Source organism: Stegostoma tigrinum, chromosome 2 (assembly GCF_030684315.1).
Source record: "Stegostoma tigrinum isolate sSteTig4 chromosome 2, sSteTig4.hap1, whole genome shotgun sequence".
Taxonomy (NCBI): domain Eukaryota; kingdom Metazoa; phylum Chordata; class Chondrichthyes; order Orectolobiformes; family Stegostomatidae; genus Stegostoma; species Stegostoma tigrinum.
Window position 1 is genome coordinate 124,165,425 of NC_081355.1, and position 27,786 is coordinate 124,193,210.

Sequence of the window (27,786 nt, forward strand, 5' to 3'; positions counted from 1 at the left end):
GCTCCAGATCCACTATAATGCAGTTGTCTCTTAACTGGTTTTTGAAATAGCCCTCCCAGCTAGTTCAATGGCAATAAGGGACAGGCAAGAAATGCTATTCTACATCCCTTGAACAAATAAAAATAATACAAACCTTTTCATGTCCCTAATGTAAACAGTTTCCTGCAATATGATCTATAGCTAGTTTGTTTATACTTGAAATATTTGCTCTTATCTACGTAGGTACCAAACACTGTGTACCTGATGGTTAAAGTTAAAAACTGAGCTCCCTTACTACTGTATGCTGGATTTCCACACCTGCCTTGTTCATAAAAACAACCCTCCATCCCAGATCACCGATCAATTTCTTTGTGTCACTGTCCATAAAGTATGATTAACTGAATATGGCCATGTTGTTGCCTTACTTGTTTGTGGGACAATTCTCTCAACTTTTGCACAAGTTCCCAAATGTTAGTTAGGAGGATTCAGCAGTGTTGACAAAGCTGGGTGACATTTTTGTTTCTGGTGTCTTGGGTGAAGCCAGGTGGTTCATCTATTTAATTCCTGTTTGGTGCAACTGAGTAGCCAGGCTAGGTAAGGACAGCAAATTTCATTCCTTTTTTGAACCAGTTGAGTTTTCATGACATTTGGCAATAGTTCCATGGTGTCAGTACAGGGGTTAGAGTTTCATTGAAGATTTACATGAGGAGTTGATATATACCATTCAACTGTGCCCAATAATGATTTCATGATGGAGGGAAGGACATTGATGAAGCAACTAAAAGTGGTTAGGCTAGGACACTACATTGAGGAAGTTAGCAGACTGTTGGCTCAATTGACTGGATGACAAGTTTTGTGATACTCAGTAATATCAACAGCGCAGATTCAATTTCCATCCAGTTGAAGTTACCATGAAGTTTCTGCCTTCTCAATCTTGCACTGTGCCTGAAGTGTGGTGACCTTAGTTAAACGCCTACCAGTCATCCCTCTAATGAGAGAGCAGCCTATAGCCTGCTGGCACTATGGTGGCTTTACCTTAAATGTGAATCAACTTATGGTCTTCTTGAAGCACACTGATAGTGTCCCTCCCTCTGAGACAGAAGGCCTGAGTTCAAGTCCAATCTGCTCCAGAGTGTATAATAAGTCTCAACAGCGTGATTAGGAAAATATTGAACTAAGGAACTTTTGCAGTCATAATGTATTCTGGTACTCTGGTGACTGACCTCCAATAATCACATCCAATGTCCTTTCTCATTGGTGTGAATCCAACTAGTTGGGAACATACCCTTGATTCTCACTTATTTCAGTTTGACTAGAGTACCTTGATGCCATACTTGGCCAAATTCTGAACTGATTTCAATGGCATTGTTCTCACCTCACCTCGAGATTTTAGTTATTTTGTTCAAGGTGGGAATGAAGTCAGGAGCTGAGTGATCCTGTGGAGCCTAAACAGAGCATCAGTGAAAACTTATTGCTGAGCAAGTGATTCTTGATGGCATCGTCAATGATACTTTCCTTCTTAAATAGTTGCTACAGGACAGAGATATGCTTTCTCATAGCTAATGGTCAAATGCAAATTGTAAGATTGGTCATTCCAATGGTGGCATTCTAAAAATCTATACAGAATGAATGAATCTAGGATAATGAAGTTAGAGGTTATACAGATGTCTCATGATTGAGCATAGTTTCTCCAAGATTGTTCTGTCAAGAAGGAGAAAAGTATGGTGAATGTGGTACACCCAGTTTATAATTTTAAATTCATCAATTGGCAATGGTAACAGTCCCCCACCCCGCCCCAAATTTCTTCATCTTCAAACATTATGTTTTGTTTCTTCTCTATTATCCAATATTCTTTCAAGGCTGTCTTTGACTCATATTGACCTGGTGCTCAGAGCAACACTTAGCAGGAATGTCACAGGAGTTGCCTTTGGGGATAGGATCACAGAATCGCTAGTGTGGGACCAGGCCATTCAGCCCATTGAGTTCACACCAAACCTCGGAAAAGCAGCCCACTGAGGCCCATCCTATCCCTGTAACCTTACATTTCCCATGGCCATTCCACCTAACCTGCACATCTTTGGGCTGTGGGAAGAAACTCATGCAGACATGGGGAAAATGTGCAAACTCCACACAGCCACCCTAAAATGGAATTGAACCCTGGTCTGTGGCGCTGTGAGGCAGCAGTGCTCACCACTAAACCACCATGCCACACACAATAGCATAGCTAAAATATTGGTAAATTACTTCACTGCAGGAGGCCCAGGATGGACATGTCATCTAAGGAATGTGACGGTGGGGAGGGGCATTGAAATAGTTCGCGACTGGGAGGTGCAGTTGTTTATTGCGAACTAAGCGTAATGTTCTGCAAAGCGGTCCCCGTGCCTCCGCTTGGTTTCCTCAATATAGAGGAAGCCACAATGGGTACAGCAGATGCAATATACCACATTGGCAGATGTGCAGGTGAACATCTGCTTGATGTAGAACGTCATCTTGGGGCCTGGCATGTGGGTGAGGGAGGAGGTGTGGGGGCAAGTGTAGCACTTCCTGCGGTTGCAGGGGAAAATGCTGGGTGTGGTGGGGTCAAAGGGGAGTGTGGAGCGGACAGAGAGGGTGGGCTCGCCTGAAAGCAGACAAGGGTGGGGATGGAAAAATGTCTTTGGTGGTGGGGTCGGACTGTAGGTGGCAGAAGTGTCGGAGGATAATGTGTTGTATGTGGGGGTTGGTGGGGTGGTATGTGAGGACAAGGTCAATTCTCTTTTGGCAGTTATTGCGGGGATGGCGTGTGAGGGATGAGTTGCGGGAAATGCGGGAGATATGGTTGAGGGCGTTCTCAACCACTGCAGGGGGAAGTTGCGGACCTTGAAGAAAAAGGACATCGGAGATGTACGGGAGTGGAATGCTTTATCCTGGGAGCAGATGTGGTGGAGGTGAAGGAATTGGGAATAGGGGATGGAATTTTTGCAGGAAGGTGGGTGGGAGGAGGTGTATTCTAGGTCGCTGTGGGAATCAGTGGGCTTGAAATGGATATCGGTTTCTAGGTAGTTACTTGAGATGGAGACAGAGCTCCAGGAAGGTGAGGGATGTGTAGGAGATGGTCCAGGTGAGCTTGAGGTTGGGGTGGAAGATGTTGGCGAAGTGGATGAACTGTTTGAGGTTCTCTTGGGAGCAAGAGGCGGCGCCGATACAGTCATCAATGTAACGGAGGAAGAGGTGGGGTTTAGGGCCAGTGTAGGTATGGAAGACGGACTGTTCCACGTAACCTACAAAAAGGCAGGCACAGCTTGGGCCCATGCGGATACTCATGGCCAAACCCTTTGTCTGTAGGAAGTGGGAGGAATTGAAAGAGAATTTGTTGAGGGTGAGGACGAGTTCGGCTAGGCGGATGAGGGTGTCGGTGGAAGGGGACTGGTCGGACCTGCGGGACAGGAAGAAACGGAGTGCCTTTAGGCCATCCAAATGGGGAATGCAGGTGTATAGGGACTGGATGTCCATGGTGAAAATGCGGTGTTGGGGACAGGGGAATCGGAAGTTCTGGAGGAGGTGGAGGGCGTGGGTGGTGTCTCGGACGTGGATAGGGAGTTCCTGGACCAAGGGGGAGAAAATGGAGTCCAGATAGGTGGAGATAAATTCAGTGGGGCAGGAGCAGGCGGACACAATATGTTAACCAGGGCAGGCAGGTTTGTGGATTTTGAGAAGGTGATAGAAGCGGGCGGTGCAGGGTTGGGGAACAATGAAGTTTGAGGCTGTGGGTGGGACGTCACCTGATGTGATGAGGTTGTGGATAGTTTGGGAGATGATGGTTTGGTGCTTGGGGGTGGGGTTCTGATCCAGGGAGCGTTAGGAGGAGGTATCGGAGAGTTGGCATCTGGCCTCAGCAATGTAGAGGTCAGTGCGCCATACTACAACTGCGCCTTCCTTGTCCACGGGTTTTATGGTGAGCTTAGGTTTGGAGTGGAGGGAGCGGAGGGCTGCACGTTCTGCAGGGGAGAGGCTGGAGTGGGTGAAGGGGTGGAGAGGTTGAGGTGATTCATGTCTCGATGGCAGTTGGAGTTGAAGGTGTTGAGGGAGGGTAGGAGGCCTGGGGGTGGTGTCCAGGAGGAGGGCTTGTGTTGGAGGTGGGTGAAGGGGTCAATGGAGGGAGAGTTAGGCTCCAGGTTAGAGAAGTCAGCGTAGAGGCGAAGGCGGCGGGAAAAACTGCTCGAACCCTAACCCTAACCCTATCACAGTTCCCATTATCTCTGATACAAGTTAAGAAGAGCACATCGCTAGGGTTTGCAATCACATTAGTGGCTGGGTTTTACAACAATGGTTTCATGGTCATCATTAGACTGCCATCAAGTTTAAATCCCATTATTTGTCATTCAAATTTCACCCACTGTGTTGAGATTTGAACACTACTTGGGTCTCTATTTTCTAGTCTAGCAACAATCCACCATGCCATTGTCTTCTATTTGCAGTTGCACTTCCTACATTAATTCCAGGGGCTTCTGGAATAGAGAACTCTGAAAATTTCTAACACACTAAGTGAATAGATTTCTCCTCGTCCTGGTCCTAAATGGCTGACACCTTTACGTGAATTGATGAGTCCTGTTCTAAACTCTCCAGCCAGAGAAACAAGCCTCTTTGCATTTCACCTTGTCAAGCCCTTAATTAAGTCATCTATTAACCTTCTAAATTATAGGACCATTTTGCACTAAACCACTTGTCATAAGACAGTCCTCTCAGCCTAGGAATCAACCTAGTGAATATACATTCAAGTTCCACTGAGACAAGTATATCCTTCCTTTAGGAAAGGTTCAAAATTATGCATAGCACTCCAGGTATGATGAAGTGTTATGACGAATGGTCACAGGACCCATAATGTTAACTCTGATTTCTCTTCACAAATGCTGCCAGACCTGCTGAACTTTTCCAGCAACTTCTGTTTCTGTTTCTGATTTACAGCATCCACAGTTCTTTCAATTTTTACTCCAGATTTGTGGTTTCACCACATGTAGCAAACCTTCCCTCTTTCTATACTTCAATTCTCTTACAATGAGAATCATATATGTTAGATAATATGACTCAGAAGGGGGCTATTTAGTCCATTGAGTCCATGCCACTGCTCATAGAGCAATCCTATCCTTTCTTTCTCTCAAGTCTCCATTCAATTTTCTTTGAAACCAGTAATCATCTCCCTTACACTACCCTTGTAGACAGCACTTGCATTTCACATAATCTAGTTTACTGCGTTCACTGCTTACAATATGATCTCCTCTATGTTGGGGAAATGAAGCGTAAGCTGGGTGACCACTTCATAGAACATTTGTGTTCTGTTTCTAAAAAAGACCCTCAGCTTCCTGTTGACTGCCACTTTAACACACCACTTTGTTCCCTGGCCAACATCTCTGTCTCAGGCTTGCTAGTGTTCCAGTGAAATTCAGTGCAAGCTGGAAGAACCACACTTCATTTTATGCTTGGGAACCTTGCAGACCTCTGGACTCAATATCAAGTTCAATAATTTTAGGGCCTGAACTCCCACATGTCCTAGACCCCTACCCCTCTCACACCAGGTCTTGTTAAATCACATAGTCTGCCATTACTCACTACCATATTGTTAACCACTAACAGTCTCAATTAACAGCTATTCACTCTCCTAGCCAGATTGTTACCCACTCCTTTGTCTTCCAATTGTTCTTGTCTCTCTTTGGGCTCTATCCCCACCCTATCATTTACTCCTTAACCCCTTTCCCCACCCTGTCTTCTGCATATAAACTGACATTTTCCTAGCTACCATCAGTTCAGAGGAAGAATCACTGGACCCGAAATGTTAACTCTGATTTCTCTTCACAGATGTTGCCAGAGCTTTTCCAGCAACTTCTGTTTTTGCTTGTAGACACATGTTCTTGATCATTTGCATGCACAGTTTGAAATGTTCTTCCTCACATCTTCTATGTGTTTCTTTCTCAAACTCTTAACTTTGTAACCATTGGCCCTTGTACCATCATTTAATGGGAATAGTTTTACTTTGTCTTACTTACCTAGGCCTGCCATATTCTAGTCTATCTCTAACAAATCCCTTCAATTTCCTTTCATCAAAAGTGAACAACCCTAGCTTCTTCGACCTGCTAAAATTCTGCAATCGTGGAAACATACCTGAGTCCACTCAAGGACCTTGTTATCCTTCTTAAATGTAGTGACTGGAATTGATGCAATATTTTGTCTTGGCAAACCAGGGCTTTAATACATTTGAGAAAAACTTCCTGGGTTTGAACTCAATGCCTCTATATACGAAGCCTAAGATCCAATTTGTTTTGCTAGCTGCTCTGTCAATAGTGGCTGCCTATCCATGCATATGAACTCCCAAGGTCCCTCTGCTCCTGCATACTCTGTAGAATGTTGTCACTGAGTATATATTGCCTCTTCTTTCTGCCAAAATGCATCACCTCACACTTTTCTTTATTAAATTCCATCTGTCACTTGTCTGCCCATTGTGAGCAACTATACTCTAAAGGTTAACATAGTTTGCATGCCTAATTGTTCACTGTGCCTACACATTAACTTTCCACAATTCATTACAAGGACATGTCAACCCGTTTGAATATTTATCTGTTTCAATATTTAGCAATTGAAAAAAAGCGTCAAAATAAATCTACTTTTACATTCATACTACACAATCTCCTTTGGCTTAATGTTATACTATCCCACATTGTACAATGTTTTTCACTTTCCTGATCAATGTCTTAAACAGTCGATATCCTTTTGCAGTCTCTATGCATCCTCCTCACAACTTATTTTCAATCATAGCTTTCTATTGTTAGCAAACGTGGCCCTCTGCCCAGTTCTGATGGCTCCTCATAATCCCATGCCAATTCACGGCCCTTTCATGTACATTCACTTAGTATACATTCTGTGCAGAACCAATGCACCCTTTTGTAAAAATAGTACATACAAAATGGCTTAAACAACCCATGTATAATTTTTTTAAAAAATTGCTACAACCCTACAAAAGTGCCTGTGAATCAGACCTCAAAGTATCAATAACAAAAATTTGACATCCCTTTGTCTTGTGAAAGTAAATATTGTATTATTTACCAAAGATATGACAGAAGGAAACCATTAATGATAACACCATAAAGCTGCCAATCAAGCAATCTTTTCACTACTTTTCAGCTGTGTCAACAAAGTTAATCTTTTTCTGTGAGTCTAGGCTCTCAGCCTGTGGTCTGGCTAAGGGTCAAGCAATGATGTGGAATTCTATGAAACTCGTCTATCAATCTGGAAATGAATAGTTTATTCCTCCTATGTAGCCTTCATCTGTTGAACAATCTTCAATCCATCTTCAATATTTTACGTCTAGCCTCATGAATCCTAAACTCATGAGAGAACCAACACCCTTATTCTATACTTTCCAAAAATCCAAATAGAATACATTTACTGTTCCTTCTTATTTGCTATACCAGTTATACCATCAGAAAATCGACAAATTGTTCCACCATAATGCCCCTTTCATAAAATCATGCCAAATCTGTCTAACAATAGTGGCCCATGTTATGCCATCAGCGGCAAAGGAACAATGTGTATTTCTAATTAATCAATTTACATGTGAAGCATGACATGGGTAGAAATGTTCATTTCTCTCTTATTTCATATATATATCCAGAAGTGCTCTTACACGCAACTGAGCATTATTTTCCCCATCACCAAAATATATGTGGTTATTTTTCCACCCATTAACCATTCCCAGCGTTCTCCAATTGACTCAATTACACATAACGTTAAGGGCAATACAAATTGCCAAAAATGAAGGAAAAGAGTCCTAGGAGAAAGATAAGGAGAAATTTCTTTACTCAGAAAGTTGTTAGGATTTTGAATGTGCGGGCTGGGAGACTGGTGGAGGTAGGTTCCATAAGGTGTTGCAAAAGACAGCTGGATATATATTTGAAGGTGATAAATTTAGAAGACTATGGAAGAAGAATAGGACTAGCCCGGGTAGCTCTTTTGGGAGCTGGAACAGACATGATGGGTTGAATGGGCTCCTTCTGTACTCTAAAATTCTATGATTCTGTAATTTACCAGTAGAAGTTTGATAAAATTAGATAACTCGTTAGGTTTCAGAAAATAGTTAAGAGGCTAATAGACCACTTCAAAAATGGTAACCTCATTCACACTCATCTTTTCAAAATTAAATCAATTAAGTTAGTCAGGCAGGACTTTCCTTAACAAAACTATGCTGATTGTCATTAATTATTTCTTGCCAATCTAATTAATCCAATTAATACAGTTCCTCAGAAATTTTCCAAAAATTTCCCACCACCAAAGTTAGGCTGACTGATGTGCTTTCTCTTTCACAGCCTTCTTTCTAGTGTGCCATCGTAGTCAATTCTATGTTAAACATGGCTTGGTTTAACTAAGGAGCCTAAATCTGGCATGACAGTTTCTACCATTTTCTTGCAGTTGAAGACAATGGGCTGAAGTGGTCCTGGATTTGCTGAGTCTGTCTTTCCGGTGTTCTTTTGATACTTGTCGACTGCAATTTACCCATTTGATGATGTTAACAACATGCTATCACAGCTGAGATAACTGAGCCAGAAAATACTTTCAAACTGGCTTACTTATACCTTTAATGGGAACTGATGGCAACAGAGTGATCATCTGGTATTTGGCAAGAAATGTTAACTTCATAAAGGTAGAACTACCTAAATGACTTGCAGGTGCAATAATTTTGAAGTCACTTTACTTGTCCAAGAAACATTTTATATATGACTCAGGAAGGTAAATCCTGGCTTAGATAGCATATAATTCAAAAGAAATGTAATTATTCTGTAATCCTGCTCAATATCAGTATTTAAAATGTATATTTTACATTTTAACCAGACTTGAGTATGGCAAGAAAACCTGTTTACTTTTTCAGTGGGAAAATTAGAATTTCATGGAATTTTAACTTTCCCAACAACGATATTTAGATGAGCTGGAAAGAAGGTACAAGTGGTAACTTTATGTAATCAGTTGCCCCATGTGATGGTGGATAATCAATGAAAGGGTAACCACTTGAATGTGTATTGCATGAACAGTTACATACTCAACTTGGATACAGAAGCCAGATGATTTCCCACTAGACAAGTGAATAATAAAAGTAAACTTCGGCTGCAAACAAAATTATACACATAATACAGTAGTCTGAATACAGCAAATTGAAATTTAAGATAGTGTTACTGAAATATGATGCTTATTTGGTACCATATCACAAAGTATGCCATTCTGCCCACCAAATGTGACCCACCAGTCTGGACCATGGCTGATTAACTCTTCAATGCCATTTACCCCCGTTACTTCTCTATTCCTTAAGGTCACTCATTGCCAGAGATCTATCAATTTTTACTTTGAACCTGCTTGATAATTATGCCTCTGCAACCATCTGGGTGGGAATGCCAAAGATTCATTACCCTCTGAGTGAAAACAGCCCTCCTTATTTCAGTCTTAAATGCCTTGCCTTTTATCCTGAGGTTATTGCCTTGGTTCTAGAAACATCAAACAGGGGAACAGCTTAGCTACATCAACCTGCCACGTTTTGTAAGAATTTTGTAACTTCCATCAAGAACACCTCATCATCTTTGAAACTTTAGCGTATACAGTTCAAATGTCTTCAAACTCTCCATGAAAGAAAGTCCTAAAATCCTAGGGGTGGCATGGTGACTCAGTGGTTCGCACTGCTGTCTCACAGCACCTGGGACCTGGGTTCAATTCTGCCCTCAGGTGACTGTCTGTTTGGAGTTTGCACATTCTCCCTGTGTTTGCATGGGTTTCCTTCCACAGTCCAAAGATGTTCAGGCTAGGTTAACTGGCCATACTAAATTGCCTGTAGTGTTCAGGGATGAGTACATGATTAGGGGGATTGGTGAGGATGGGATGTTGTGTGCATCAGTGTGGACTTGTTGGGCTGAAGGGCCTGTTTCCACACTGGGATTCTGTGATTCATCTCATGAACCTTCTCTTACATTCCCTATATGGAAAATACATCCTTTCTTAGATAAGGAGATGAAACTGTGCACGATACTACATGTGAGGTCTCACCAAGGCGCCATATAACTGCAGCAAAGACATCTTTAATCTGTATTTAAGTGAACTCAGAATGAATGCTAACATTTTGTTTGTCTTAGTCATTACTTGCTGCTCCTGCATAATAACCTTTAGCGATTCATGCACAAGGACACATGAATCCTCGTGGACACCCAGGCTTCCCAACTTCTCACCAGTTCATCGACTTCACTAACAACTTCTTCCCCATTCTCAAATTCATTCCTGGCACCTCCTTCCCCTTTCTTGATCTCTTGTTTCCATTTCTGGCAACAGTTTACAAACCAACATTTACTAGCAACCCACAGATTCCCATAGCTACCTAGACTACACCTCCTCCCACTTTATATCCTGCAAGAACTCCATCCTGTTTTCCCAATTCCTCCATCTCCGAAACTGTCCTTTTAGGTGAGACTGAGCTTCACCTGCATCTTCTCCAACCTAGTCTACTGCATTCAGTGCTCCTGATGTGGTCTTCTCTACATCGGTGAGACCAAACATAGACTAAGTGACCATTTTGCCGAGCATCTTCACCTGGCCTGTAAAAGCCAGCCTAACCTCCTGGACATCAGCCATTTCAACTCTCAAGATTACCCACCATCGCTGCACCACCACCACCCCCCTGCCCAATTCTCCCTCTGATTTGTCCCACTTCAGCCTCCTCCAGTTTCGCAGCGATTCAGAATGTAAATTGGAGGAACAACACCGTATCTTCTGCCTGGGCACTTTATAGCCTGAAGGTCTCAACAGTGAATTCTCCAATTTCAGTAGCCTTCCCACCCATCCCCCTTTTTTGTGCCACCTCCTCGCTTCCAGTCTACCTAGTGACCCTCTCTTCCAGCTACCAACTGGATTCATCCCTCCCATCGACCAAACGGGTTTTATCCACCTATCACCAACATTCCACTACCCCCTCTCCCTATTTTATCTGCAGCTCCCCCTACACCCATGTCCAGGCCTGAAGAGGGGTAATACCTGAAATATTGACTACTCCTTTCCTCCAGATGCTGTCTGGCTTGCTGTGTTCTTCAAGCCTCCTGTGTGTCTACCTTGGATTCCGTCATCTGCAGTTTTTTTAAATCTTATTCTGCTTTTCTTTTTTTTCCCACTAAAGTGAAAAACTTTACCCTTATTCACACTATACAGCAAATTTTGTTTGAAATGGCACATTATGAATTGCCACTCTCAATAAACCAGAAAAAATTATATTTCTCAAATATTGGAAGTTTACTGTATCTTCATGATTATTATGTTGTCCGATTAGTCAGTTGAGGGTGCGAGTGAGAAGGCTGTCTGCCAGCAAATTCTATATTATGCAAAGCTACATTATTACTTAAGTGATTTATGCTGTTTATAAAGTATAACAGTGATGTGTGTGCCCCCTGCACTACATTTCTATTACTTAGTGTGCATTTTTGCACTATGTGGACCTCTTGATCAACCAAATAGTCGATCAACCAGCACCCTCGTGGTCCCCAGGGTTCTGGTTAATAAAAGGTTTGCTGTATTCCATCTACCATGTTTTAGCCCTTTCATTTTGTGATCCGTAGTGGAAGCAGCGCTGACACTTGTGGTATCCAACTCGAAACATATTGCCATCCTGAGAATGATCACTTAATTCCTACTTTTACTTTCTGTCTATTAACTAATTCTCAATACTAGTATATGTTGCCCATTCCCATGCTCTCTAATTTTACTTATTTGCTTCCAATGTATAATCTTATCAAAGGTATTCTGAAAATCCATCATTCTCCTTGTCATTGCTATAAGTGATATCCTCAAAAAATTCCAACATGTTTATCAAACATAACTCTCCTTTCATAAATTCAAGGTGACTCTGTCCAATTTTGACATTCTGTTCTGTTTAGTTATCATATCCATTATAATTGTTGGAACATCTTCCCTACTGTTGAAATCATGCTGTCAATCTCAGATTTCCCTGTTCCTTCCTTATTAAATAACCAGATTATATTTGCTACTCTCCCGTCAACTGGAATGTTTAAGAATCTATAGAAAAGCTTTGTTAATCAAATGATAACTATTATCAAGGTGGCTATAAAATACATAAAGCATAAAAGATTCTAATAAAAATATTCTGAGTTATTGTGAATGAGACAGTATTATAAGCTTTTAAACTCAGAAATTTGCTCTTGAACTATGCTTGAGATCACAGAATAAATTGAAAAGGAACAGTAATTTCCAAAACCCCTACATAAATTATTTCTGCATTTATAGTGGAATCTGCCTTTGTAAACTTTTCCAACTCTTATCATACCCCATTAAAGTAAGCAGGATAGGACTTTAAGTTTTTTCATCTTTCCTAGATTCTCCGTCTGTACTGCAGTGAAATTCCTAAACTTTCGGCAATTTAACTCCTCTAGTTCTCATTTAGTTGTGAACAAAATTTTAAAACGAAATTTGTACATAAATAAAGACAAAATAAATGTCTTTAAAAGAAGTCTGAATTGCATATACATGCTTGGTTTAATGATCTCATGCCATCAAATATAATTGATCTTTACCTGTCATCTACAACTCCAGAACAGACCAGTTAGTAACAAGCTCAAATTCCTTGATGTGCGCTTATGAGTAACATTTAGATGATCAGCAAAAATCAATTCTAAAAATGCTCCATGAATTATAACCAGGAAAACAACAAGAAATCAAATAATATAACTCTAAATGTTATTGAGTTATCACAAAAATGTATTTCCTTAACAGTTGATTATTACCTATAATTTCTCATAGCTTTAGCTTTATATCCACTTGAAGGTGCGGGCTTTTAAACACAGAATTAGTTATTGTGCTCCTGGTCTCGCATTACACAAGAAAATAAATATATAATTAGATGTATAGGAGAGCCTTTACAAAAGTTAAAGAAATGGTAAAAAAATCTGCTGAATGGAAGACAGAATCACGGCTTGACAAGTTTACATAAGTAGTTTCCATTATAAGCACATATGCAATTAGATAGGGATATTTGGAGTTTCCCGCTGCACCCGCTTTTGTTAAAAGTGTAACTGTTAATATAAAGAAGTATCAGACCATATATTATGTAAGATAAAATGAGACTAATCTGAATTTATTATAAGTCAAGCTGCAAATATGATGATTTGGCTATCAACAATTACTGTACCAGAGAAAGTATAAAGATGGTGTGTGTGGTTTCCAGCCTCTTAGCTGCTTTGCTATTCTGGACGAGAGTTCCTTTCAGTTCTCTATCTGGCTTCCCTCATGAAAGACTGGACAGATGCTGTGCTAATATACATACAGGATTATACCAATTTAATAGTCAGCACGGTTTTGTGAAGGGAAGGTCGTGCCTCACAAACCTTATTGAGTTCTTTGAGAAGGTGACCAAACAGGTAGATGAGAGTAAACCGGTTGATGTGGTGTATATGGATTTCAGCAAGGTGTTCAATAAGGTTCCCCACAATAGGCTATTGTACAAAATGCGGAGGAATGGAATTGTGGGAGATATAGCCGTTTGCATCGGAAATTGGCTTGCTGAAAGAAGACAGAGGCTGGTAGTTGATGGGAAATGTTCATCCTGGAGACCAGTTACTAGTGGTGTACCGCAAGGGTCGGTGTTGGGTCCACTGCTGTTTGTCATTTTTATAAATGACCTTGATGAGGACATAGAAGGATGGGTTAGTAAATTTGCAGACGACACTAAGGTCGGTGGAATTGTGAATAGTGACGAAGGATGCTGTAGGTTGCAGAGAGACATAGATAAGCTGCAGAGCTGGTCTGAGAGGTGGCAAATGGAGTTTAATGCAGACAAGTGTGAGGTGATGCACTTTGGTAGAAGTAACTGGAAGGCAAAGTACAGGGCTAATGGTAAGATTCTTAGCAGTGTAGATGAGCAGAGAGATCTCGGTGCCCATGTACACAGATCCTTGAAAGTTGCCACCCAGGTTGACAGGGCTGTTAAGAAGGCATACAGTGTTTTAGCTTTTATTAATAGAGGGATCGAGTTCTGGAACCAAGAGGTTATGGTGAAGCTGTACAAAACTCTGGTGCGGCCGCACTTGGAGTATTGTGTACAGTTCTGGTCACTGCATTATAAGAAGGATGTGGAAGCTTTGGAAAGGGTGCTGAGGAGATTTACTAGGATGTTGCCTGGTATGGAGGGAAGGTCTTATGAAGAAAGGCTGAGGGACTTGAGGCTGTTTTCATTCGAGAGAAGAAGGTTGAGAGGTGACTTAATTGAAACATATAAAATAATCAGAGGGTTAGATAGGGTGGATAGGGACAGCCTTTTTCCTACGATGGTGACGGCGAGCACGAGGGGGCATAGCTTTAAACTGAGGGGTGAAAGATATAGGACAGATGTCAGAGGTAGTTTCTTTACTCAGAGAGTAGTAAGGGAATGGAACGCTTTGCCTGCAACGGTAGTAGATTCGCCAACTTTAGGTACATTTAAGTCGTCATTGGACAAGCATATGGACGTACATGGAATAGTGTAGGTTAGATGGGCTTGAGATCGGTATGACAGGTCGGCAAAACATCGAGGGCCGAAGGGCCTGTACTGTGCTGTAATGTTCTATGTTCTAAATAAAATTTACAAGGAGCACGCAGGCCAGTGTTTTTTTTTTGTAATTTCCATCTCTGTTCCTTCTCTAGGTCTGATTTTAAAAAAAACTAGTGAGGGTCATTGGCCCCGAAACATTAACTCTGATTTTTTTTCTTCGCAGATGCTGCCAGACCTGCTGAGCTTTTCCAGCAACTTCTATTTTTGTTAGTGATAACTGAAGGCAGCTACAAAAAAGGCTAACAACTGAAAACAGCCTTGTGTAATGGAAAGGACAGTGGGTTGAATCTTACATTGTTTGAGTAAGTGTCAGTTTTGTAAAGTTTCATGAAGGCTTTCTCTCTGTGAAATGAGCAGATTTTTTTCGTATTATCATCTCACCTCACCCCTACATTGTCCCAAATGTCTGACGCTAGCTTGATTTTCATTCTCACCATAACCAGACACTGGAGCTTTGCCATATTTAAAAGACTGCTGCATATTCTGATGAGCATTGGAATTCCAGAGCTGCCCGACGTGGTGACTGACATTTCCCCAGTAATGTTTAACAATGTGAAATTGGTGCCATGATTAGTTCAAAGGGATCTGGAAGTTTGGTTGAACAGGGTGATGATGATAAGGGCTGTTCTCTTTGTTCCCAGTGGAGGCCATGACACAAGACCCTACTATTTTGGTCTGAGGTTTCAATGTGGGTCATCCTTCCACTGTTTGAAGGATGTACAGCAGTGCAGCAAGAAGGTCAATTACTTCTCTGCTTCACCAGGATAAGTGCCACTATCTGTTCTTTGCTTATTTATACTCATTCCATCCACCTCCCTCAAAGGTTCATGCTCTACCACTCTCACTATCTCAACACCTTCCCTCACTCCTCATCTACCCATACCCTCCGTACTACTACTATTCCTGCATGGCCTTTGTGCTCCTACTCACGCACTTTGGACACCTCAGCAACTTTAATCAACCAGTACTACTACACTACAAACAGCTGAATCACCCACTTGCACTACACTCAATCTTTATCACATTACAGGAGAAAACAGTAGGGCCAAATAAGCCTGGACAGATGTCTGACATTTTCCCTCTCATCCCCGATGAGGATGGGATTCTGGACCTCATAGAAGAAGACAACAACAGGCTCTGGGAATGCTGAGACACCCTTCCTTCTCAATCAACTTCCCAACCATTCTTGATTCAAGTCCGACTCTCAAATTGACACCACTGTCAATATTGTTCATCCCACAAAACTTCCAAACCTTGGCTGCAACACCTTTATTTTGCGTGTTGATGGTATCAGTGGGATGTCCATGGTATCGTTGGTCAAGGGGGCATTCCCACAAGGGGGCTACCAAACCCTTCTGACAAGAAGAGTTCAGAGGTCTCAGAGGGAGCACAAGCAAATCTGCCTCTACACCACTTCAGTGATAACATTTGTTAGATTATAGTCAGAAGCATCAGCCTGCGAGCACATCACAGCAACATCTTCATAACTGCTTCCAGCTCAGAAGCACCCAGGTCATTGGTATACAGCGACAGAAAAAAAAACTGCAGATGCTGGAATTCAGGTAGACAAGCAGGAAGCTGGAAGAACACAGATAGCCAGGCAACATCTCGAAGAAATGAGCAGTCAACGTTTTGGCTATTACCCTTCTTCAGGACAGATATGTGAACAGATCTGCACTCCTCCACTCTAGACGTTTTTCCTCAATCAAGGACAAGATAGCAGGGTAACAGGGAGCTTTAAGCTCATTCTGCATGCTCCTTCCTCACAAGGAAACAGTCGACTGCCAACCGGAGGAAGAAACACACAGAGGGCCTCCATAAGTCTCCTCTTAGGACACTCCAGAGGGAAGAGTGCCTTCCACCTTCACCCTGCTTGCCATCAACAGACCGATATGAGTTTAAACATTGAGGGTGCACTTGCCTCATATCACATGTCTAGCCCTTCTAAACACAAACACATCCTGGGTACCTGACAAAATCTCCAAGGCCAATGGTTCCAGTGTAATGTGGGTTTCCTCCAGCCCTAGCTGCGAAACCTGGGACCGTACTAAGACATAATGGGAGGGAAAGAGAAAAGCAAAACCTTTTGAGGGTACATTGGCAGCACAATGTACTATATATTAGGACAGTATATTAATGCTCACAAATGTATGCACGGCTTCACATAATCTGCTTGCTTGAGTCGTTGCCTGGTCGCTAATATTACTGTCACACAATAAAGCCAGCCATCTTGTTCCATACATGATACACCACAGACTAATAACTGACTTGACAAGCTGCTGAACCATTTGTAATTGGAACGGACACTGGTAAAGAGGCTTTGCATCAGAAGCAACTTGCATGAAATGGTCAGCAATTTTGGGGAAGGGAGATGGAGTGTCCACAGTAAGCCAATGCGTCAGGGTCACCAGGAATTGGGGCAGGAAGGAGGCATGAGATGCATCCCAGTCCAGTCTGTGAGTTGGGTGCATGTCCCTGTGTGCCATGTCTCCTCAGAATACTAATTGCTGGTATGCGCAGAAGTGTAGCTTTAAAGTAAAGAGTCCTGCAAATATATCAACCATAAGGGTCCTGAGAGGATGGCAGTTGTCAGATACTGACTTCCATGGGCATGAAGTTTGTTGCAGCTGCTGTCAATGAAGTGTGCTCTGAGATGTTGTTGTCAGGTGTCAAAGATGGAGGTCTGGAGGAATAAATGGTGCGCTCAAGTTGCCAGGTACTTGCTCTGATTTTCTAATTGAGAAATTCTTGGAGTTTTGTTTATTCATGGTAGGTAGTAAGTTAGGAGGATGCATAATAATGTTTTGCAGTTCATGACAAGCAATAATCCTCATTAATAGACGTCTCTCACTGTCTAGCAAGAATCTTGTCTTGAGGCCTGGAACTCTGTTGGAAAATATAACTAGTTTCTCCTGACATTGAGCTAGGTCTCACTGACATCTTTGGTAGAATCATAGGATCACACAGTAGAGAGGAAGGTCTTCTGAACAAGTCCTGAAATGTTAATTTTGCTTTTTTTCCACAAAATCTGCCAGACCTGCTGAGCCTGTCCAGCAATTTTGCTTTTGTTTTTGATTTTCACTATCTGCAATTTTTTAACCCCTGTCAGCCCATCAAATCTGTACCGCCAAAGTTCTTGCAGATTTTTTGCCATAATGCATATTTTTCAGGCCCCGGCGATATTTCATCCAGCTGTTTAAATGAAAGTGGCCTCCACTAATCTTTTGATACCAACATTCTGAAATGAAGGAGTTTTCTCATATTTCTTGCAAAGAAATCTTAACGTCCCTTGGACACGTATTCTCCCACAGATTACAGGAGTGTTCTGCTTTCTCACCCTCACTGCACAGTGACTGTCTTTATTCCTTTCCCTTGTCATGTTGTTATTCCTCCTCAATTTTCTTGTCCACCTACTCAGTTCAGTTTGACACTCTTCTCCCTTCCTAATTTATTCATCCCCTGGTTCACAATGATATAAACTCTACTCTTAGTTCATTTTCATTTTCTCTTTCTCCCTACAAAGCACCTAAAAGCAGCAATTTCAGTTCATGCTGACTGGAAGAAGGTAACCAATCCTGCAATGTATTCTAGAGGATTTCAATATTGCACCAACACTAGAAAGTGTACATAAGCTGAGTGACGTTTTAGCAAAGCACGAGTTGCACTGATCCTTTCGGAAGATTTTGTAACCATGAGGTCTAACCATATAATATCAATCAACTGAAGTTTCTTGCCATATAATATCAATCTGCAGGAGTTCCTCAGCATAGTGTTCCAACAACTTCAACTTCTTCATCAATGACCTGCATTCTATCATAAAGTCAGAAGTGGCAATGTGCAATTGTCAGTGAATAATGTTCAGCAGCATTTGTAACTGCTCACTGAAAGCAGTCTGTGGCCATATGCCAAAGACTTTCCTGGTCAACAAGTAGGTTAATATGAGGAAGGAACATTTGTCCCATACTAATGCCAGGTAATTGTCATCTCCAACAAGATTATGTTTGGCCCTCGAACCTATGCTGCAACTACCTTGGAAACCAATGTGTGGTAAATCTTTCTCCTGTAGCTTTGGAGCATTTTTTCTCCATTTCTAACTCGTGGAGTAGCTCAAAGAGAAAATTTATCCATCTCCTGATAACAATTTCACCACTTCATTCACCATTGTTTTCATGTTCACTGAATCAAAATCCTGGAACTCTCTTCCAAGTAGAACTATTGGTGGAAGTATAATGTATGAACTGCAAGAGTTCAAAAAGATAGCTAACAACCACCTTTTCAAAGGCAATTAATGATGAGTAACAAGTACTGGCCTACCCAGCTATAGTCGTATCCATGAAAGAATAAAAATACTTCAAGAAATATTTAAAGACCTTAGAAAGAGACCAAAGGAGATTTACAAGGATGTTACGAGGAATGGGAGATAAATTATAAGGAGAGTTTTTAAATTTAAGTCTATTATCCTTGGAACAGAAAAGATTAAGAAGTCATAAAATGGAAGGTTTTCGAGGTGATGACAAGTGTTGATAGAGAATACGGAGAAATATTAGAGTTTCTGATGACTAGGTCAGTAAATGAAGGCCACAGACTAAAATAGTTGGCAAAAGGTCTGGAGGTGCAATGAGGAGAAATGTTCTCACTGATTTTAAAAGCTCTACCTCAGAAGGTGAGGAAAGTTGATGGAGACATAGAGTCATACAGATACACAGCATAGAAACAAAGCCTTCGGTCCAACTTGTCAGTATTGACCAGATATCCTAAATTAATCCAGTCCCATTTGCCAGCATTTGGCCATTTCCCTCTATACCCTTAATATTCATACACTCACCTAGATGTCTTTTAAATGTTGTAAATATACCAGCCTCCACTACTTCCTCTGGAAGCTCATTCCTTGCAAGCACTACACTCTGTGTGAAAAAGTTGCCCTTTAAGCCCTTTTTAAATCTTTCCTCTATCACCTTAAACCTTTGCCCTCCAATTTTGGACTCCCACACCCTAGGGAAAAGACCTTGGTTGTTCACCATATCCATGCCTCTCATGATTTTATAAACTTCTATAAGGTTACCCCTCAGCCTTCTGATGTTTCAGGGAAAGTAGCCCCGGTCTATTCAGCCTCTCCCTATAGCTCAAATTGTCCAACACTGGCAACATTCTTGAGCCCTTTCAAGTTTCACACCATCTTTCCTAGAACAGGGAGACCAGAATTCAATGCACTATTCCAAAAGTGGCCTAACCAATATCAATACAGCCACAGCATGACCTCCCAACTCCTATATTCAAGGCACTGAACAATATAGGCAAGCATACTAAATGCTTTCTTCGCTGTCCTGTCTACCTGTGACTCCACATTGAAGGAACTATGAACCTGCACTCCAAGGTCTCTTTGTTCATCAACACTCTCCAGGACCTTACCATTAAGTGTATAAGTTCTGCCTTGAATTACCTTACCAAAATGCAGCACCCTACATTTATCTAAACTAAACTTCACCTGCCACTCCTCAGCCCATTGACCTATCTGTTCAGGTCCCCTTGTACTCTGAGATAATCTTCTTGGCTGTTCACTACACCACCAATATTGGTGTCATCTGCAAGCTTACTAACCATACTTCCTATATTCACATCCAAATCATTTATAAAAATGACAAAAATCAGTGGACCCAGTACTCATCCTTGTGGTATGCCGCTGGTCATGGGACTCCAGTCCAAAAAGCGACCGCCCCACTGCAACCCTCTGTCTCCTACCTTCAAGCCAGTACGTATCCAAATAGCTAGAATTCCCTTTATTCCATATCATCTAACCTTAATTCCATGAGTAATATTAACAGTGAGTTGGCTAGATGACAAATTAAATGGTTATGGGGAAAAAAGCACAATTGTAAGACTGTGCACATTTGTTCTTTCAAATTATCAACATATCTACAACAGATCAAACGGATTCCATGCATTTATGCATGTGGTCTTCTAAAGTCGCATCAGCATCTGACGGACAATATAGCCAGGCTGTCATTATTGCAAATTAAAGTCATCAGTCACTAGCTACCTCTTCAACTACACTAACTGTGACCCAGCAAGTAAGCTAGGCCAAAAACAGAAGCTGCTGGAAAAGCTCAGCAGGTCTGGCAGCATCTGTGAAGAAAAAATCAGCGTTAACGTTTCTGATCTGGTGACCCTCCCTCAGACGTAAGCTCAGCCAGTCTGTCCTAGGTGCATTCAAGATGTAACAGTTTACAATGAGTCTGTCACTGCAATACATTCCTGAATACACTGGGTCAGATACATCTCAAGAGCCCCATCATGAGCATCCACAGCATTCCAGCAGCTTTGCTGAGGCCATTGTTGGAACATATCCTAGAATTATTAGACTTGGGAAACCTTTGTTTAAGAAATGTCTTAGTTAACTACTTCAGAATTAGTCTGTGGTTGAGGCATTTGTGAAACTGTAAGGGAGGCAGCCATGGGGATTCAAAAGGTAGCAACAATAATCTCTCAGCTTTGCAATTGTGCAACAAATTTAATGTTCTTTCAGCTTGTGTGGTCCAGAGCAATGACTGGAGGGAGGATGAGCAAACTGACTGCAGTACTGCAGTGCAGGACCATTCAAGTGGAAACAAAAAGGAAAGTACTTGTAGCAGGGGACAATACAGTTAGGGGATGAAGACCATTTTCTTCAGTTCAGGGCACAAGTCTCAAAGAATATGTTGCCTGACTGGTACCAGGTTTAAAGAGTGCTCTTCAATTCTGGCCATCTCTTCTATTCAGTTTCAAAAAGGAAAGAGTTAACAAAATAGATGTTGAAAAGGTTGCAGAACTCCAAGATGCACAGTGAGCTAGGTTTCCTTGTGCAATTATTGCAGAAGGTTGTTATGCAGGTACAACAAGTAATCACGAGAGCAATTAGAATTTTATGGTTTATTGAGAGATAACTTCTTGCAAGAAGAGGGAGGTTATGCTTTCATCATACAGGTGAGGCTATGTCTGGAGTATTGTACTGGCCACTTAATTACTTACAGAAGAGTGTCAATGCCTTGGAAGTAGTTCATAGAAGGTTGACCAGACTAAGGCCTGGAATGATTTTTGAGGGAAGGATAGGCAGGCTAGGTCCATATCCTCAGAGTTTAGAAACATCAGAGGTGAGTTAATTGAAACATACAAGCTCCTGAGGGTTTTGACCAGGTGGATGCGAAAGCATATTTCCCCTTTAAAGAACAAAGGATGAAGAAAATTACAGTACGGGAAAAGGCCCTTCGGCTCTCCAAGCCTGCACCAACATGCTGCCCGTCACAGTTAAAACTCCCTACCCTTCCGGGGACCATGTCCCTTTACTCCCATCCTATTCATGTATTTGTCAAGACATTCTTTAAAAGTCAATATATATCTGCTTCCACTACCTCCCCCGGCAGTGAGTTCCAGGCATCCACCACCCTCTGTGTTAAAACTTGCTTCATACATCACCTTTAAACCTTGTCCTTTGCACCTCAAACCCATGCCCCCTGCTAACTGACTCTTCCACCCTGGTAAAGAGCTTCTGACTATCCACTCTGTCCATGCCCTTCATAATCTTGTAAACCTCTATCAGGTCACCCCTCAACCTCTGTCATTCCAGTAAGAACAGCCCAAGTTTCTCCAACCTCTCCTCATAGCTAATGCCCTCCATAACTGGGCAACATCCTGGTAAATCTTTTCCGTATCCTCTCCAAAGCCACCACATTGTTCTGGTAGTGTGGCGACCAGAATTGAACACAATATTCCAAATGCAGCCTAACTAAGGTTCTATAAATCTGCAACATTACTTGCCAATTTTTAAACTCAATGCCCCAGATGATAAAGGCAAGCTTGCCTTGTGCCTTGTCTACCTTTTCCACCTGCGTTGCCACGTGCAGTGACCTGTGTACCTCTGCCTATCCCGCTGCCTATCAGTACTCTTTATGGTTCTGCCATTTACTGTGTTTTCCATCTGGATTAGATCTGCCATTTACTGTGTTTTCCATCTGGATTAGACCTTCCAAAGTGCATTACTTCACATTTTTCTGGATTAAACTCCATCTGCCATCTCTCTGCCTAAGTCACCAACCGATCTATATCCAGCTGTATCATTTGGCAGTCCTCATTGCTGTTCGCAATTCCACCAACCTTCCTGTCATTGGCAAACTTACTAATCAGACCGGTTACATTCTCCTCCAAATCATTTATATATATTACAAATAGCAAAGGTTCCAACACTGATCCTTGAGGAACACCACTGGTCACAGCCCTCCATTCAGAAACATACCCTTCCACTGTTATCCTCCGTCTTCTATGGCCAAGCCAGTTTCTTATTCATCTTGCAAGCTCACCTCTGACACCATGCAACTTTACCTTCTGTATCATGATGCCATGAGTTAGCCTATCAAAGGCCTTACTGAAGTCCATGTTGACAACATCCACTGCCCTACCTTCTTCAATCACCTTCGTCACTTCCTCAAAAAACTCAAACAAGTTAGTGAGACATGACCACCTCTTCACAAAACCATGTTGCCTCTTGCTAATATGTTCACTGATTTCAGGTGGGAGTAAATCCTGTCTCGAAGAATCTTCTCTAATAATTTCTCTACCACTGATGTAATGCTCATCAGCCTACAATTACCTGGATTATCCTTGCTACCCTTCTAAAACAAAGGAACAACATTGATTATTCTCCAATCCTCTGGGACTTTCCCTGTAGCCAGTGAGAATACAGAGTTTTCCCTCAAGGCCCCAGCAATTTCCTCCCTTGCCTCTCTTAGTATTCTGGGGTATATCCCATCAGGGCCTGGGGACGTGCCTACCGTAATGTTTTTCAAGACCCCCAATACCTCCTCCCTTATGGTCTCAACATGATCCAAACTATCTACACACCCTTCTCCAGACTCATCATCCATCAAGTCCTACTCTATGGTGAATACTAACACAAAGCACTCATTTAATATCTCGTCCATTTAACCTGACTCCACACATAAATTCCTTTCCCTGTCCTTGAGTGGGCCAACTCTCTGCCTGGCTATCCTCCTTACTCTTTATATATGTGTAAAAAGCCTTGGTATTTTCCTTAATCCTGTTGGCCAATGACTTTTCATGACTCCTTTTAGCCCTACTGACTTCTTGCTTAAATTTCTTTTGACTTTCCTTGTATTCCACTCTTGCTTCGTATATTCCCAGCCTCCTAGACTTGATAAATGCTTCCTTTTTCTTCTTAATTAGGCTCACAATATCTCTTGCTATCCAAGTTTCCCTAAACATGCCATACTTATCCTTCATCCTTAAAGGAATGTGCCAGTGCTGAGTTCCCAGCAACGTACACTTGAAAGCCTCCCACATACCATATGTTGATTTGTTTTCAAACATCTGCCTCCAATTTACATACTTCAGTTCCTGCCTAATATTGTTGTAATTACCCAACAACACCTCTCCCCCCAATTTAGCACCTTCACCTGACAACTACACATATCTTTCTGCATCAGTACCTGAAAGCTTAGTGAATTGTGATCACAGATAACAAAGTGTGAAGCTGGACGAACACAGCAGGCCAAGCAGCATCTCAGGAGCACAACAGCTGACGTTTCGGGGCCTAGAACATCCTAAAGCCAGCCCAGCTTGTCCCCGCCTCCCTAACCAGTTCTTCCTCTTATCTATCCCCTCCTCCCCCCTCAAGCCGCACCTCCATTTCCTACCTACCAACCTCATCCCACCTCCTTGACCTGTCCGTCCTCCCTGGACTGACCTATCCCCTCCCTACCTCCCCACCTATACTCTTCTCTCTTTTCTCTCCATCTTCGGTCCGCCTCCCCCTCTCTCCCTATTTATTTCAGAACCCTCTCCCCATCCCCCTCTCTGAAGAAGGGTCTAGGCCCGAAAAGTCAGCTTTGGTGCTCCTGAGATGCTGCTTGGCCTGCTGTGTTCATCCAGCTCCACACTTTGTTACCCTGACTGAGTGTGCAACAGACCAAGTTGTACTTCTGATTGCAGCTGTGAGTCATGTAAAAACATCTCTGTGCGTGCACCAGAGATGGACAAGATACCTGAGAACTACAGGTAGTTCTTGTCAAAATGAAAAGTAACTCTTTATCTCTCAAATAAGGCAGACAAACTGATTATTAAACTCAGGAATACAACCGCCATACAAATTCTTTTGCTGGTATAAGGCATAAACTTCCATTTGGATTGCAGATACAGTGCCAAAGTTGAATAGCATTGGTAGAGAGTTTATATCCATACTTTTGTATCTCAGGCACCTGAACTGTGACCTAATGTCTGAAATGGTAATGGTATGGCCTTGTGGTATTATCACTAGACTACTAATCCAAAAACCCTGGTAATGACTAGAGGGGTCCAAGTTCCAATCTTGCCATGGCAGATAGTGGAATTTGAGTTCAATTAAAAAAAAAATTCTGGAATTAAGAGCTTAATGATAACCATGAGGTAGGTGTCATTTGTCATGAAAATCCAGGGAAGGATACCTGCCATCTTTACCTGATTTAGCCTACATGTGACTCCAGGTCTACAGCAAAATGGTTGACTCTTAATTACCCGCTGGTAAATTAGGGATGGGCAAGAATGCTGACATAGCCAGCAATGCCCACATCCTGTGAATGAAGAATAAAAACAGTCCATAGTTTATCTGTAGATGGAGTTGACTACTCCTGGGGAATGATTTGGCTCGAGCAAGTCACAGAAAGGCTAAGTGAGGTCAAAGAGATGGAGAATTTACAGGAAAAGATGCCAGGAATTTTTCTCTTGTGTACTGTCCGAACAATGGCTGAACAAATTCCATTGTTGGGAGGTCAAGTGGCATTGCAGTCAGATGGTTAGCTATTTGAAACATTCTTTGGCAATTTGAAAAATTTGAAGTGAGTGTCCATTAATTGTACATTAAGTGTTGACTGATGAAAGCTCAGCAAGCTGACCTAGCTTTAAGTAAACCAGTTCAATCAACACAAGTAGAAGTTGAAAGGGAATTCTGAAATAGCACTATATTAAAAATAATATTCTATTAAGAAAGTGGAAACCTCTGGCATGATGGGTAGTGGAGTATTTATCATGAGCCATGGTGTTGAGGTATCTGTTGTCAATCAACAGCCATCCTGTTATGTTTATAGAAAGGTTGTAATCTGAGGTGATGGCTGAGTTATAGGATAAATACATCATGACAGCTACCAGGCACCTTTTGAAATTTTGCATGAAACTGACTTTTGGAAACTAGTCATACAATAGGTGTACAAAAGTAAAATACTCTAAATGCTGGACAGAGAATCAGAACTGAAAAAAAGTTGGAGATAAAACAAGTCCAAAGCATTTAGGCAAGAAAGTGAGGAGTGGACAAAAATAGCGAAAACAGTTTTTGATTAAGTTGAAAACAAGAGAGATTAAATGATAAAAGAGATGATGTTGCAATGCAAAATGGGGCATGGGTGATGGCAGAAATGAAGAAATAAGAAGTGTTTGGAAGAAGTATATATGGGAAAATGCTGAATCATTACCTATGGATGCCCTATCTCAAAACAAAAGATTTGAGAATTTGAACTCAATGTTGAAATTGGACAATGAAAAGACAGAAGGTAAGTTGCTTACCTTACTCGAGTATGGACAGCTTCATTGATACAGTATAAGATGCCGAGGATAGTGAGGTAAGAGTGGGGAAGTGAGGAGGAAAATTAAAATTACAGCAATTTTCCTTTTTCACCAATTGTTGCTCCATTCAAATGAAACTGGTGCTAACATTATCCATCATATGCAGAGATCTTGCTTCTTCTCAGTATCGGGGATAACTTGCTTCCAGCCTGTTTTGATATGTTCTCAGTTGGCTGATAATTCCAAAGCATAATCTGCATGGATGACAGAAGATGCTTGCAGGGTCAGGGAGAAATGGTGTTTTGAGGCATCTGTATTATGCCTGAAATATTGATTTTGCCCATATATGATTTCAATGAAGTTTCTCAATTTATTTAGTGACTTCCCAAATAATCTTCCACCATTTAGTCGGCCACAAGCCAATTATTTGCATGAATCTATGGGAATGGTTGATATTTTCAGGGGTGCTTTAAGGATATCATTAAAGCATTTCTGCTGTCTTCCTGCCGATGACCAAGCTCTGGTAGAACAATTGCCGTGGGGGTCTGGTGTAATACATATGAATAAAATGGTCCACCCAGCAAAGCTGGTTTACAATGATTATCACCTTAATGTTGATAATGTCATACTGGGAGAGGATACTTCAATGAGACCACGTTATTTGTCAATGAACTTGGAACATCTCGTAAAGGCACTTCTCCAACATTTTGAGGTGCACATTGTAGGTTATCCACCTCTCTGGAGCATATATGAGCACAGGGATCACTGATGCCCTATAAACAATGAGCTTAATCACAGGTCTGAGATCCTGGCCCTCAAATATTCTGTTCCTCAGCAAGTTGAAGGCTGACCTGATAGATTATTGGAGATGAGAAAATGGACCTTTCACTAAATACCCAGAAAACAATGTTGTTTTCCAACCAGCTCCCACAGCAAAAAATTCCCTCCATTGGTTAATATCAATATTAAAATATTTCACATTTTTCATATCTCGGAGCTTCCTTTTAACAATGACAGGAATGGATAAAGCCTACTGAGAAAATGTGAAGCAAAGGGTGTCAGAAAGTAATACAATGGTAGCTGAAAACTCTCCTGGCATGCCAAACGTTAAAATGGTCCATAAATACTTTGGTGCAGTCCTAGATATGTGTCCCTTTAAATAGTGCTTCAGTGACCCCAAAAGACCAACCATGCTAGGTTTGATTGTTTGGTTGGTAAGCAATCTTCTGTTAAATTGTATTATGAGACTCTGCATTACATGTATTCAAGAGGTCCATGTTTGATTGAGTGGACTGTTCAGTCAACTAAAATAACTTCATGATTAAAATGAGGACCCCTGGTCCTTGATATACAAATAGAAAGGTAAGCACTCAACAGTGATTTTTACTGATGACTTACCCAGAATCACCACGGGACAGGGTTAAGTTACCTTCCACAGTATACCTCCTCTCAACAGAGAAAACTCTTAACTTCTTCATTAAAATATCCTTACTGGTCAATAAAAATGCATTATTTTACTCAGCATATCATTGAGGCATTATTAATATTTAAAAAAAGGCCTTTAAAAGGAAATTGAGTTAAATAGCCAATAAAGGCAAACATTCATGCAATTTCTCTCCTAGCCATACTTCTGACTG

The 27,786-nt window shown here is 41.6% G+C and overlaps 1 protein-coding gene across 3 annotated transcripts in view; it reads right to left on the reverse strand.

The window, feature by feature from the left end:
- Positions 1 to 27,786, reverse strand: part of odad2 (outer dynein arm docking complex subunit 2) — a 354,164-nt gene that overhangs the window by 144,311 nt on the left and 182,067 nt on the right. The window lies entirely within an intron of this gene.